General features: G+C 38.1%; 1 non-coding gene across 1 annotated transcript; it reads left to right on the top strand.

Moving 5' to 3' along the window:
* Positions 1-14,889: 14,889 nt before the first annotated feature.
* On the top strand, positions 14,890-14,996 carry LOC145633377 (small nucleolar RNA R71). The gene has a single exon (XR_014112707.1). It is a non-coding gene; the product is annotated as a small nucleolar RNA R71 (small nucleolar RNA).
* The last annotated feature ends 1,735 nt before the right edge of the window (positions 14,997-16,731 follow it).

Here is a 16,731-nt window from a genome sequence, read left to right as displayed (position 1 = left end):
AATCCTCCCACGCAACACAAGTGGATATTACTCCATTTGTTTCAAAATACTTTCAACAATTTGAATGTACATCTTGGGCTTGCCCAGTTAATCTTCATGATTGACAAAATTTGTCAATCATAATCTCCACCTCAGCTTTTGTGACCCCCACTTGATGAATCAACAAGATGAAACATCATTTTATTTGACGTCGTAACCGCAATTGGGTTAACCATTGAAAAGCTTCGTACTCTTTCTTGCTCCATTAAAGCTTCATCAACCTCCATTCCACCATTGAAGCTAGCTTCCCCATCTCCACAACCTTTGAAGCTTTCCCGACACCACCATTGATGATTCCCCAAAATCCACCCACCTTCCCCAATCTTAAACGAAAACCCTATGAATAAAGGGTGAAATTAATGGCATGGTCAACCCCTAAGGGTAGGGGTGACCATGTCCTCCATTCAGGCTCCCTCCATTGAGCTTGATTTTCGAAGATGGGTCGTTAATGGTAGAAGTGAGGTCGTCGATGGCAAAGAGAGGAGATGAAATATACATGACGGTGGTTGTGATGATGGTTGTGGTTGTGATGGTGGTGGAGTGCTTTCACGTTTGACATCGATCACTGATTGAGTGAGCTCTTCTCTTGGAAGTTACCTCCATTGTTGAGAGATTGAGAAGAGTGAGGAGAGAGAAAGTTGATGGAAAATGTTATGTTAACTGCGTGAATTGTGTGACTGTGAGCTAAAGTAGTGATATGGCAAGAATGCCAACTGTCAATGGCAAATTTACCATATCATCCCTAATTTAATGATGGAAATCTCATTTACACCCTTATGATTGACAATTTTTGTTGATCATGAAGATCAACTAGTATTTCCCCTATATAAATTCACATGTTTTATCATTAATATATGTAATTTTGTATTAGTAAAAAATATTTAAAAATATATATTGAGACTAACAACATATAAAACAATACTATCATTTGAATTTTTGTATACTAGTTTTATTAATTTTACATAATCGAAGTTGTTATTCTTAAAAATTATACATACATAGTTAGCATCTGAATAGAAAAATAGTCAAAATGTTACAAATATATTTATACGGGGATCATATGGGCTCGCAATTTTAGTTTTAATATACTCCTTTATTGTACTATATAGTCAAATGTTAATTTGGATATAAAAAACTCTTAATTATAAAACTTGAGTAAAGGATATATACATTTAACTATGTAACCACATAATCTTATAATACTCCCTCTGTCCCTATTTTATTGCTCCATTAGACTATACACGATCTCTAAGACATGTATTAGAACGTTTACATCTTTATTTTCATACACGCAAAAATTATAAAAACGTGATATTAATAAAATATAAAATGAGACGAATCTAACAAGAACACTCATGACTATATTATCTTTTACAGATTAACGATAATTTATGGTCAAAGTTTTCAAAGTTTGACCCAAAAAATGACAATGGGGCAAAAATAAAGAGATAGAGGGAGTAACTAATAAGACATGTATCATGTATGACAGTATGAATACTTGTATCATGTATGACAGTTTGAAATGTTCAAAATTGCTGCAGCATTTATTTTGTACATATATAATTCCTTGTATGATATTACAAAATGGTATGCGTTGGTTCGGTGGTGCGGAAGTATGGACAGAAAGTTGTTTTCATGAATGGTCAGGGTTCGGGACCTCTAGGCAATTTATTTTTAAATTGTTTTTAATCCTTTTAAATGAAAACTTCCCATATTCATATAAGTTACTATGTAGAAATTGCTTTCTAATTTACAATACTCTCTCCATTCATATTAATTCTTCCCATTTTCATACATATCTTTTTTTTAAAGCTCGTATTTAATCATTAAATTATTTAGTATTAAATCTTGTTCGGTTGATTGTTGTATAAAGCGACAATCTAAATAGTACTACATCCGCCTTTAAATACTTGTGTTATTTCTTAATGCGCGGAGATTTAGGAGAAATTGGAGAAAGTCATAAAGTAATAAAATATAGAGGTAGTGGGGTTAGTAAAAGATATACTCGTATTAGAGAAGAGAGAATCCAAAGTTAATAAAAAAAAAAAAAATCATTTTATTAGATCTCACTAGTTAAGAGAAGTGAATTAAATATTGTAAAAGTTTTCCAGATAAGGAAATGGAGCAAGACATCAAGTATTTAAAAACGGCCGAAAATAAAAAGTGGAGCAAGCATTTAAAAACGGAGGAAGTGTATTATATTATATAACGACTATTTTATGAGTTCTACTTATTTACGGTTTTTAAATACGTTATCTAATGCGCAGTGCTACCCCTAGTTAGAAATCATGGATCCGCCACTATATATATATATATATATATATATATATATATATATATAGAGAGAGAGAGAGAGAGAGAGAGAGTTAGCGTCTGAATAGTAAAATAGTTAAAATGTTACAAATCTAATATATAGATATAAAGGGGAGTTTTTTCCCGAGTTTTTAGAGAGCCACGTAGGATCTAATTTTCTTAGCGCGCCATGTAGGATTATAAATCTTAGTAGTAGCCAATTAATTCTTTTAGAATTAAATAATTTAAATGCCATGTAATCAAAATTGACAAATGAGATTTTTAAGTTTAAATTAATTAAATATTATATATTATCTTTTAATATTAGGAATTTTATCTAAATATATAACAAATTTTAGGCTCATAAATACAAAAAAAAAAAAAAAAAAAAAAAAAAACAAACAAACAAACAAACAAACCGTGCATCGCACGGGCTTCATCTAGTATATTTATATGGGGATCATATGGGCTCGCAATTTTAGTTTTAATATACTCCTTTATTGTACAGTTGTACTATATAGTCAAATGTTGATTTTGGATACTAAAAACTCTTAATTATAAAACTTGAGTAAAGGATACATACATTTAACTATGGGTGAGCAAAAAATTCGGGTACCCGAAATTGGAATTGGAACCGATTAGGAACCGGCGGGTTCAGAGAACCGGAATTGGCCCCGGTGGTTCCAATTCCGGGTAACAAATTAAGGACCCGGTTATATCCAATTCCAATTCTCAACTTTTTGGAACCGGAACCGGTTGGGTACCCGGTTACCTAATATATGCTAAACTAAATAAATTTTAAATAATTAAAATATGTTGAATGTATCTAATTTGTAAATTAAATAAGTATTATTAATACCTAACATAAATACAAATAGCTTAATGCATACATAAATATAAGTATTAAATGCTAAAAATGAATCTAATTAAAATAAGAATTATAATTTGTATTATATTTTAACCATTACATACATAAGTGGGTACCCGGTGGTTCCAATACCAATTCCTAATTTTAGGACCCGGTTGAACCAATTCCAGTTCTGGATCCAAATTTTAGGACTCGATTCCAACCAATTCCAAGTCCGGGTCCTAAAATTTTGACTGGGTACCCAATTTGCTCACCCCTACATTTAACTATGGAACCACATAATCTTATAATAACTAATAAGACATGTATCATGTATGACAGTATGAGTACTTGTAGGCTAGTCATAGTTGCTTGAAAAAAATAATTATGGCCCTGTTTGGGAGAAAGGTGAAAGTTGAAGTTGATTGAGTTAGCTGATTTTGACTAGCTGATTTTATTAACTGATTTGACTAACTTATTGTATTAACTGATTATATAAAAGTGTTTGGTAAATAGCTGATAGCTTAAAGGTGATTGAGTATGTGAAATGACCAATAAGCTAATTGTGGGGTAGGTAGTTTAGATAGAATTTTAAATTAAATGAGGTTATAAGTGTCATTTCACAATAATTAATGAATAAGCTAATTGAAAAAGCTCCTAAAATGAGCTTTTTCAAAAAGAGCTTATTTAGTGGAATAAGCTCTTTCAATAAGCTTACTACCAAACACTTGTATTAGCTTGTTTGACTAGTCAATCAGCTAAAGTTAGTCAAATAAGCTAATATACCCCCAATAAGCTAACTACCAAACAGGGCCTATGTAGCTATCCAATTGTTAGATGGAGTAAATCCGTGTTGACTGAATCATCATTTTCTAACACAACACTTGTACTTTCAAAAGTTGGCTAATTATACGGCAATCGAATATTTAAGAAAAGGACTCTTATAGTCTTATGTATCTGATATTATAGCTTCATTTGGATGAATAAGCTAACAACTTTCAATTTACAATTTTGTTAAACTCATTTTAAATTTTTTTTAAAAAATCCCTACGGATACATAAGGGAAATTAAAGTCCTACCCTTAATATAAAGGCAGAATTGTAGGATAGGCCTAGGGGTGCTAATTGAGTAGAGCAGCTCGCGAGCAACTCGAATTCGACTCAGTCAATGCTCGGTCAAAACTCGACTCGACTTACCTCAACTCAAATTCAATTCCACTTGAGATGTACTGTTAACGAGCACAAGTTGAGCAACGTCTAACTCGACTCGATAAGCTCGTTAGCAACTTGATAATATATTTTATTATTAATATAAAATTTACAAACAAAGTTAGGGTCTGTTCTGATATGATTATTTTTAGTTCAGTTCAGCTCTAATAAGTTTAATTCAGTTCAGTTCAGCTCAGGCAGTCAATCAGAACAGGCCCTTACCATGTTTAAACAACTTTGACACTTAATAAGTGTTAATTTTTAATATCAAAAGAATATATATATTGAGAGAATATGAGAGATGAGAGAATATTTGTCGTGCCTTCTCATTACTGTAAAGTGAGTATATATACATCAAGGATACTAGGTTAGGCTAAAACTAACTAAGGAAAGATATACATAAAATATTCACAAGATAATTACAATAGATTATTAACATAATCTATCACACCCCCGCAGTCGAAACGGTAGGACTACGAACACAAAGACTGTCCCGAAAATCATCAAATAAAACCTTGGGCAAACCTTTTGTGAAAATGTCTGCAATCTGGTATCGGGATGGAACATGTAGGCCACGAACTTCGCTGCGTTGAACCTTCTCACGAACAAAGTGTATGTCCATCTCAATATGTTTAGTGCGCTGATGTTGAACCAGATTACTAGAGAGATAAATCGCACTAACATTGTCACAATAAACCATTGTTGCTTTCGAAATAGGAAGAAATAGCTCGAGCAACGAATTGCGAATCCAGCAGGATTCAGAAACCACATTCGCAACCCCTCTGTACTCGGCTTCGCAACTGGACTTAGACAAAGTGGGTTGGCGTTTCGAAGACCAGGAGATCAGATTATCACCAAGATACACACAATACCCTGATGTAGAACGACGAGTGTCCGGACACCCGCCCCAATCTGCATCCGTGTATGACACAAGAGAAGACAGAGGATATTTATGCAGTTGTAAACCAAAGTCTGTCGTACCTCGAATATATCGTAGAATGCGTTTCAACGCATTCATGTGCTCAACACGGGGTGAGTGCATAAATAAGCAAACTTGCTGAACTGCATAAGAAATATCTGGTCGAGTGAAAGTCAAGTACTGCAAAGCACCACAGAGGCGCCGATAAGAAGTAGGATCGTCATATAGAGCACCCTCCTGAGTGCTCAATTTGCCTTTGGTGTCAACAGGAGTAGATGACGACTTGCAATTTGCCATTCCTGCTTTTTCTAAAATTTCCTGCGCATACTTCTTTTGAGATAAAAATAAACCATTTTTACCTCTAGTAACAGCAATACCCAAAAAATAACTCAGAGGACCCAAATCCTTCATTGCAAATTCAGAGCTGAGCTTAGAAATAATAAGTCGTCGAAGAGACTCCGATGAAGCAGTAAACACAATATCATCAACATACAGAAGTAGATAAGCAATATCATTACCATGGCGATAGATGAACAATGAGGTATCGGATTTGCTATTAGTAAAACCAATGGTAGCCACAAAATCTGCAAAACGTTTGTACCATGCACGGGGGGCCTGTTTCAGACCATACAGTGACTTCTCCAATAAATATACATGATCAGGTTTATCAGGATCTTTGAATCCCATAGGTTGATACATGTAAACTGTTTCATTCAAATTACCATGTAAGAAAGCATTTTTTACATCCAATTGATGAATATGCCAAGACTTAGCCAAATCAATGCTAAGAACCATCCGAATAGTAGCCGGTTTAACAACCGGGCTAAAAGTCTCATCACAATCAATCCCTTCCCGTTGAGTTTCACCATCACCAACAAGACGAGCCTTATATCTCTCAAAAGACCCATAAGACTTAGTCTTATGCCGAAAAATCCACAATGACCGAATTATGTTCACATTCGGTGGTCGCGGAACCAATTTCCAAGTTCCATTTTCAATGAGAGCATCATATTCTTCCTGCATAGCAATTTTCCAATTATGGTCACGAAGAGCATTAACCGGGTTCTTTGGAATGGGTGATATGGAGGAAGAAGTGTGATGAGCTTGATCTGTGTATTTAGGATTCGACTTGATAATATCATGTTTGCTACGAGTAGCCATGGTATGCGTTGGAATTGGAGGTAGAATAGGAGGAGATAAGGGAGGAGTTTGGGAAGCAATGTGACGCTGCTGGGGTAAAGTAGGAGACGGGGGGAGCTGCTGCTCGTCACTGCCAGCACCAGCGTGCGCTGGGAAGTCAGTGTGCTAGGCAGCAGCAACATCCTGCGAGACACCTCGAGTACCAGTGCCCGTTGGTGACCTGGCAGGGATAGCAGTTGGTGGCGCAAGTCCACGCTGTTGGGCGCTGGCAGAGGCATCACACGCAGGCTGCTGCGGACTGCCAAGCGAGGAAAAGAGTGGAGGATGCAGTCCACTCCGCGGCCTGCCTGCGGAATGCAGTGGAGTGTCGCGGGCAAGGTGCGGACCTTGTTGTGACTGTGCAATATGGTGCATGATCGAAGGAGAATGAAGAGCACTTAAGTCCTTGCCAAGAAAATCATACGTGTGGCTGTGAGGGGTATGGATTTTAGAAAATGGAAACACCAACTCATCAAACCATACGTGTTTAGCAATGATTATTTTCCGACTCGAAATATCAAAACACTTGTAACCTCTATGATTACTAGGATACCCAATAAAAACATGAGTAGAGCGAGATTGCAACTTGTGGATTTTGGAAGAAAGAAGGAAGGGATAACATAAGCAACCAAATACTCGAAGATGTGAATAATCGGGATGTTTTTGATATAAAATTTGAGTAGGAGACTTGTAACCAAGAATTTTCGTGGGGAGAATTGACAGGGTAAAGTCGTATCCCCTAATCAAAAGTAAATACCTAAGTCCTCTAACTAAAGTAGATAGGGAAGTAGGGTCAAATCCACATAGAAACGAGTCTTTCTATTCCTAATTAAATAAAGTAATCTAAATTATAAAGTAACCAATATGTAAATTTGGGTGTGAAACTAAACTACGGAGATTAAGAATAAGGAGAAAACAATGAATAAAAGGATGTAGGGCATAGGTTCACCAATAAATAATATTCCAGGGTAGAATATAATAATCATTCATCAATGCATACATCAATCAGATTATAAAGGGCTTTCGCTACGTATTATAATCACACAATTAATTTACCGGTATTAAATCTCATCTTTCGAATCTCGACTTAACCATTTATAAATTAACCTGCCTATTGAAACTAGACCTAAACATCAATTCTCATCTGTCGAATCTCGAATCAATATTGTTAAACTCATGCATAAAAGATCTGCGCAAATCTAGTCACAGAGCATTAAATCAATCAATAGGAAATTAATCTAGCATTGATAATCAACAACAATAAATTACCCCTTCATATTATTTATGGATCCTCATAAACCCTAGAAATAAAACTACTCACACATATTAAAAACAATAAAATAAGTCATGATGAAGGGAAATAAGATTAAGAGAAGAGAAATCGTTACCAAACTAATCTGTATTAATGGAGAATAATCAAGAACAAGAGTTGAGAGAAAAGTTAAGAGAGAAAAAAGATCCTAAGTAGAGAGAGAAAGTCTAAGAAAGAGATAAGAGTCTAATAATTCCGTACAAAATCGTATTTAAACGTTTTCTAAAATAAGAATTAAAACTAACTTAATCAGGTCTTCAAAAAACGCGCGCCCGATCGGGCGAAGGGCCGCCCGATCGGGCGCGCCTTTTTCTTCGCGTTCTTCCCAAGCAGCCTCGCCCGATCGTGCTAGAAGCTCGCACGATCGGGCGCGCCTCAGCACGCTCAGCCTAATAGTCCTGCCGCGCCCGATCGTGCTAGAGGTAGCCCGATCGGGCGGTTGCTTCTCCTTGAGGCTTGGACTTCAATTGGGCTAGATTTCTCGGCCCAATCCGGATTTCCTCTCGGGTCTCGAATACTAGGTCCAAATGCCTCGGGATCTCAATTACCGAGCCCTTAATCACCGGCTCTCACCGATCCTGGGCTCCAAAAGTGGTCGTGTCCTTCTAGCTTCCGTAGTTGATCCATAAAGCCCGGGAAAATGCTCCAAGAGTGCAATTTCCTGTAAAATACAACTAAAACTACGAAAACACTAGAACACACAAATTAGTAATAAAAGTGGCCCGAAAGAGCCAAAAACACTACTAATAACGACTAAGGGACGGGGGTAAAACACTATATAAAATGGACATATCAAACTCCCCCAAGCCAAACCTTTGCTTGTCCCTAAGCAAAGATCTCATCAATGAATCAATAATCATGCTTCACCCCAATCCATAAAAATCAAGCACAAACGATTCAGTATAAATCAAATAAACATGCTTCAGAGTCAACCAATCAAGTCCATCCAATTACCTTTCTTCCCTAACAATTGTCAAATAGAGCAAACCACAAGAGCATATAGAATTCAAGACTAGTGCTCACACACTCAACTCTCATTTTTGTGGCGAGTAAAAGATGTACTCGATCGCTCTCCATCCAACCCCTTTATGTGAACAATGCCCTCCCAACTCACACTCTCGTGTGTATAAAACAATGAACGCTCAATCCTACTAATCGACTCGAAATATGCCAAATCATAACTTGCATTGATAAACAACACTTTCACATTCATACAATTCTATGCACAAAGGTCAAAAGGTCTTTAAAGCTTGTAATGTAAGGCTAGGGTAAAGGGTAGGATAAATTTGGGAATAAGTGAGAGAAAACCTATGCTTAAAGGAGCCATATCCTAATAAAACCCATGATCAAAATAAATAGTGATTATACATCTCCTACATAACCAACTCTAACATCAACCAAATAAACTCCAATCATAATAAATAAACCCAACTCTTACAATTTCACTCATAAGATATAATAATAAAGAACTGGAGTGAATAAACAAACTTTATTTTTCAAACTTGAATTTTTCATTGAAGCTCTTATTTTTTCTCTTTTTATCAACCTCCAACTAGAACATTTGAACATTGAACATTTTTTTTTCTCTTTGTTCTTTTTTTTTCTCTTGAAGTTCACTTTTTTTTTCCACCTTTTTTTTCCTTGAACTTCTCTTTTTTTTTTTATAACTTCATGCTTTATTTTTTTCAAGAAAATATAACTCTCAATTCATCAAAAATAAACATGATAAAAAACAAAATAACTTCTCAAAAGCCCACCCAAGTTGTGCAAATAATAAGCACACTACAAACTCCCTCACCTCACTCACTAATAGCTCCCCCAAGCCAAGCTTGGGACTAGTAACCAATGGGGCAAAATAAGCTTGTAATATGGCTAATAAACAACAAGAAGTCAAGGCAACAACATGGGTAGCAAGAAGGGAACAAATGTATCTACAATCATCTGGAGGCTACCTAAAAGAACAAATGCCTTCGTCCTCCTCAATGTGCATAATAATGAATCATATAAATATTACTAATAGTTGCAAACCAATACTCAAATTCATTGACATACCAGGAATTATGGAACTATCACACATTCCTAACCAAATCAACTAGTCAAGCACTATATTCACAAGTAGTTGGGCAAAATTGACGCATGTTAAAGTTTCAGGGCAATCAAACATCAAATCATGATCAACTAATCCACAATGCCTATCATCAAATACCAAGAATCAAAACAATTTTCTCAAGTAAGGGGCACAGGGAAGCATAATTTATAATTCATTGGAACGTATTTTTGGATTTTTTTTTTTTCAATTTTTTTTTTTTTTTTTTTTTTTTTGTATTTTTCATATATAAGAAAGCAATAAAACTAACCTAGAAAGCAAGAAATCTAACCTAAGAAAACACACCAAAAATAAAAGAAAAGAGAAAAAGAAAAATACCAAACCAAAATCTCCCCCAAGCCAGAATCAGACAATGTCCTCATTGGCTTGGAAACTAGCCCAGCATAGCTAGTCCTCATCATCATCCATCCTCTCATATCCTCCTCCATGACTCAAACCGGCACCACCCTGGCTTGGTCCAGCACCACCATAACCCGAACCACCTTCAAAGTAGTTAGGGTCCACATTCCCACCCATACCCCCAAAAGGAGCATCACCCCCATATCCGTGGACTGAAGAGTAGTCCACATAAGTACCATACGCACCGGGGTGAGAATACCCTCCTTGGGGGTATTGGAACCAATCGGGAGTAAGTGAATCGGGAGGAATAGCCCCCCGACGAGCATAATCGTCATACATGGGGTATAGGCCCCTCCCGAGGTTCCTCTCTATGTAACCAACCCGCCCATCTAAGGAGCTTAACCTAGAATCTAGGTTTTGCATCATACCCTCAACTCTCCCTTGCCCCGTCTCGATGCGGTCTAATTGGCTCCTAAAAGCCGAAAAGTCATAAGGGGCATTGGGGTCGACGTTGTAGTCGATCGAGGAAGTGGGCATTCCATAGGTGAAGGGTGGAGGTGGTTGGTAGTGCGGTGAATGGTGAGTGGGGGAATGATCTAGGGGGGATTGGTGGGGTTGTGGTGAAGGGTGAGGTGGTTGAACCTCACCTTGACCATTAATCTCGAAAGTATAATAAGACTTCCCCTTCTCAAATTTGGTCAAGGCGGGGTTGGGTAAGGTAAAGGCTTGGTCCCTCCAACCCGATTGTCGGTGGACTATCCACCAAGTATCACTCCCCACGGGTTGCACCCAGTTCAAACTCCCTAAATAGGGTAGGTTCATGAGGTTTGATCCTACAACTTTCCTACGCCCATCCGGGTTCCAACCTAGGTGTTTCCTAGCAATGTGGGTCACTAACCCCCCAAAATAAATAGGTGCCCTAGACCTACTAGCCTCGGCCGCATTGGCCGCCCTTTGGAAGTGATTGGCTATCCTATGGGGTATGTTCAATTTTTCGGCGGTAGGAAATATATAGGATGTCAAAAGTTCCAATTCATCTCTCCTAACATTTGCCGGTTCATGCCTCCCAAAAATAGTGAGGCCGGCAAATCTTTGCCAAAGTTTTGGGACGGGATGTTGAATCCACGTCCCTTTGTCATGCTGGAGATTAACTAAATCCTCCCCAGTTAGCCTCTTATAGACCACGGCGGTGTGGTCTTGAGAGGGTTCAGTCGGTTTATCCGATTTCAAATCAAACAACTTTCCAAATTCTTTAAGAGTTAGTCTCACATCGTTGTTTAATAATCGGAATTGTACATGAGTAATTAGTGCATTCATTTTAATAACATTAAAACTTGAAATAAATTCTAATGTTAAGTAATCATACGTATAATGGCACATTTGAAAGAAACCACTCATGTCTATACCTTTGAACAATTTTTCCAAATATTTATCTAGGCCTAACCTAACTAGTGTGGGATGATGAATAAAATGGGTAGAGATTACCTGGCGATCGATAAGGTTTAGCATCCTAGCCCGTTGCTCCTCCGAGGTAATGACAACCTCCTCCCATCCCGGAATTTGAAGATCCGGGTTGACCGTTGGTTGTGGTGCCCTCGAACTCTCACCCCTTTGTGTCCTTGAACGTTTTGAAGCCATTCTATTAGGAAAAACTTGATGCTTGGAGCTTTCTCTCTCTAGGTGTTTGAAGGAAGTATGAGAGAAAGTGGGAGAAAATAGGTGGGAAATGTAAACGGAGATGTGAGGATTAATAATATGTAAAAATGTTGAGGTTTTGATGGATGAATATGAGGAGATCTTGAAAAAGAAGTGAGTTTGAAGGTGTAAAAATGGAGGTTTTAGAGAGAGAAAGTAATGGAGAAGAAGATGAAATAAGAAGAAAGTGAGGAAAGAAAGAAGAGGAAAAGGTTAAAGGGACGGTCAAAATAGGCGCGCCCGATCGGGCGGATAATGCTGAAGTCCCAAAACTCAGTTGCGTGCCCGATCGGGCGAGCTCCGCCTGATCGGGCGCGAACACGAACGATTTTTCTCCCTCATACTCGCCCAATCGGGCGAGCTCCGCCCGATATATCTTTTCCATTCACTCGATTTGCGCCCGATTGGGCAACCTCGCCCGATCGGGTGAAATTTGCTAGAGTTTCTGACGGCACTTGCGCGCCTGATCGGGCGAATTTTGCTCGATTCCCAACTCTCCTTTCGCGCCCGATCGGGCGAATTTTAGGCTGGAAATATATCATGCTTGCGCGCCCGATCGGGCGAGCTCCGCCCGATCAGGCCCGTGTCCGGTCTGAATTCCTTAGCTATTTTTTTCTTCTTTGTCTTCAAATTTCTTCTAAGTCTTTTGACCTCTTAAACCTATACCTGTACAAAGACACTTATAAACGGTAAAATTTCATTCTCCTCGCCTCTCTAAAATAAAAATAAAAATAAAACTAATCTAGAAAGCAAGAAATACGGGTTGTCTCCCGCAAAGCGCTGGTTTATCTAGGTCCCGCACGACCTTCTTACCAAGTACAAAATCTAGGACCCTTGGCCTAACGCTTGATCGGGTGGTTTCTCACCCGGTCTAGCGGTGTTTAGGCTGCGATGCGGCTTTCTGACATACCATGTGGGACGCCAAATCACCTTATCTGGTGGATCCTCCTTGACTTGGAATGGTGGATCTTCAATGCTACGCACTAAAGATCCTTCTTTGATCGAGGATTGCTTCAAATTTTCCTTGCATGCGACACTTGCAACTCGATCTGACGGAACACTTACCGTAGGCTCGATTCGCACAACTTGCTTGATCGGTTCCACTTGTTCATCCTCGAAACCAAGACCAACATTGTAGAGTGCTCTTTCTATTGCATCGAATTCCTTCTGCCATTTGTCTATTTCATCTGAAAATGATGCAACACAAGATACCGCCTCTAAGGGATCTTTCTCAAGAGCTTGGGGCTTGTTAGAATAATTTACAACCACATTAACACTGAAACATTTCTCCTCAGTCATAGAGCTTTTAGGGGCATTTTTCAGATTAAAAACAATTTTATCATCCCCTACTGATAGTGTTAACTTACCACTTCTTACATCTATGACTACTCCTGCAGTGTTAAGGAATGGTCTACCCAAAATAATTGGGGTTTGCGTATCCTCATCCATATCAAGAACAACAAAATCTACAGGTATATAAAATTTACCTACTCTAATGGGGACATCCTCTAAAACACCTAAGGGGTATTTGAAAGAACGGTCGGCCATTTGTAGAGTTATATTGGTAGCTTTTAATTTACCCATATTCAACTTAGAACACACAGATAATGGCATGACGCTAACACTAGCACCCAAATCACATAGTGCATTATCAATCAAGAGATTGCCAATATGACAAGGGATAGAAAAACTACTCGGATCTTTTAATTTAGGTGGAGACTTATTTTGAAGTACGGTATTACACTCTGCAGTGAAAGCTACTGTCTCTACCTCACTAATAGACCTTTTTCTCGTCAATATTTCTTTCATAAATTTTGCATACGAGGGGATTTGTGTGATCAATTCAGTAAAGGGAACTGTTACCTTCAAATCTTTTACCACCTCCAGGAACTTACCAAACTGCTTATCCAAGTTTGTCTTCAATTGACGATTGGGGAAAGGAAGTTTGATAATTGGCTTTGGAGCATTATTATTCTTGTCTGGAGTAGCCACCTTCTCTGGAGTTGTACCCTGCAATGTAGAATTAGACATGTTAGTATTATCCTTTAGCCCTGCAGGGCTATCAACTACATTGTTTGGTTTAACGGAATCAAGATTAGCATTATTTAATAAAACAGGTTCATCAACTCTGGGCTTAGAGGGCCCTTCATATTTTGAACCACTCCTTAGAGTAATTGCAAATGCTTGATCCGTAGGCCTAGTCGGCTGTGCCGGCAGAGCTCCCTGTTGGCGGGCTTGTAGAGTAGCGGAGAGTTGCGCAATTTGATTATCCATAATTTTATTATGCGCTAGAATTTATCAATTGTCGCATCTCTGCTCTCCATGTGCTTTTGCATATTAACCAACATTGCTCTTATTTCCGCCAGAGAAGGGTCGGAAGATGAGGGGGTTTGTTGTGGTTGGTTCTTCTGGCTAACATTGGGATGATAATATTTCTGCTGCTGTGGCGCCTGTGGTTCTTGTGGTGGTGGATTTTGAACATTAGTGCTCCGGTAGGAAAGGTACGGATGATTCTGATACCCAGGATTGTAGGTGTTGGAGTATGGGTTATTCTGCCTATAAGCTTGGAAGGCATTAACTTGCTCCACGGAACTCCTGCAATCTTGCTCCCAATGACCTACAATACCACAATTTTCACAGAAGGGCTCATTAGAATTATTATTAATTGCAGAAACATTAGCTACATTAGCAGTGCTCAGATTATCTAATTTTTGGCAAATAGAGGTTAGTTGAGCTTGCAAAAAGGATACAGAGTCGACACTATGCTTCCCCTTGTTAGCAAATCCTCTAGGATTCCCATATTGGGAATTGTGTATCGCCATATCTTCAATAACCTGACCTGCATCATCAACATTAAGATTCATAAATCTCCCACTAGCTGCAGAGTCTAAAATTATTCTAGAGGAATTTCCAATGTCGTTATAAAAGGCTTGGATTAACTACCATTGCGCTAAATTATGGTGAGGGCATTCTCTTTGTAAGTCCTTGAACCTCTCCCAAGCCTCATATAAAGATTCATCGGTTTCTTGGGCAAAGTTCTGGATCGTACTCTGTAGTACTGCTGTTCTCTCCGCAGGATAATACTTGTTATAGAAATTCAAAACAAGAGTTTCCCAGTCAGTTATACCAAGTGTAGTTCTATTTAAGCCATTAAACCACAATTTAGCTTTTCCAGTTAAAGAGAAGGGAAAGAGAATCTCCCTTATTTGGTCTTGAGTGACCCCGGCTTGCCTGATGGTGTTGCAATATTGACAATAGTCGGCAATGTGAAGATTCGGGTCTTCACCCTTGGCTCCACTGAATTGCTTCATCTCTATCATCGTTATAAATTGAGGTTTAATTTCAAATTGAACCCCATCAAGAGCCGGAGTAGGGGTGAGATGTGGAAAATCCGTAAGCTTTGGTTGTGAATAATCACTAAGCTTCTTTGGAGCCGTCATCTCTGATTCTGCGTCTGATGATGTCTCTGAATCGCTAGAACCAGTTGGAGGATTTCGGTGATTATTGTTATTATCACCAGAATCCGCCAGGATTTGCTTGTAGAGATTTTTCTGTCTATGGAAGGAACGTTCGATCTCAGGATCGAATGGGATGTAACCTGATCTGGAACACCTAGGCATAAACAAAAACTAGAAGCAAATATGAGATTTGTCTCAGAGAACTAACGCTCTCTGAGACAAAGAAGGAAATAATCTAGACTACAAAAACAATCAGAAATAAAATAAAACCGTTTCCCCGGCAACGACGCCAAATTTTGATAGGGTAAAGTCGTATCCCCTAATCAAAAGTAAATACCTAAGTCCTATAACTAAAGTAGATAGGGAAGTAGGGCCAAATCCACATAGAAACGAGTCTTTCTATTCCTAATTAAATAAAGTAATCTAAATTATAAAGTAACCAATATGTAAATTTGGGTGTGAAACTAAACTACGGAGATTAAGAATAAGGAGAAAACAATGAATAAAAGGATGTAGGGCATAGGTTCACCAATAAATAATATTCCAGGGTAGAATATAATAATCATTCATCAATGCATACATCAATCAGATTATAAAGGGCTTTCGCTACGTATTATAATCACACAATTAATTTACCGGTATTAAATCTCATCTTTCGAATCTCGACTTAACCATTTATAAATTAACCTGCCTATTGAAACTAGACCTAAACATCAATTCTCATCATCTTTCGAATTTCGAATCAATATTGTTAAACTCATGCATAAAAGATCTGCGCAAATCTAGTCACAGAGCATTAAATCAATCAATAGGAAATTAATCTAGCATTGATAATCAACAACAATAAATTACCCCTTCATATTATTTATGGATCCCCATAAACCCTAGAAATAAAACTACTCACACATATTAAAAACAATAAAATAAGTCATGATGAAGGGAAATAAGATTAAGAGAAGAGAAATCGTTACCAAACTAATCTGTATTAATGGAGAATAATCAAGAACAAGAGTTGAGAGAAAAGTTAAGAGAGAGAAAATATCCTAAGTAGAGAGAGAAAGTCTAAGAAAGAGAGAAGAGTCTAATAATTCCGTACAAAATCGTATTTAAACATTTTCTAAAACAAGAATTAAAACTAACTTAATCAGTTCTTCAAAAAACGCGCGCCCGATCGGGCGCGCCTTTTTCTTCGCGTTCTTCCCAAGCAGCCTCGCCCGATCGTGCTAGATGCTCGCACGATCGGGCGCGCCTCAGCACGCTCAGCCTAATAGTCCTGCCGCGCCCGATCGTGCTAGAGGTAGCCCGATCGGGCGGTTGCTTCTCCTTGAGGCTTGGA

This window comes from Chenopodium album, chromosome 5, assembly GCF_948465745.1.
Source record: "Chenopodium album chromosome 5, dcCheAlbu1.1, whole genome shotgun sequence".
In the NCBI taxonomy this organism is placed as follows: Eukaryota; Viridiplantae; Streptophyta; class Magnoliopsida; order Caryophyllales; family Amaranthaceae; genus Chenopodium; species Chenopodium album.
The sequence above is the reverse complement of the archived record's forward strand: the minus strand, read 5'-3'. Positions and strand labels throughout refer to the sequence as shown.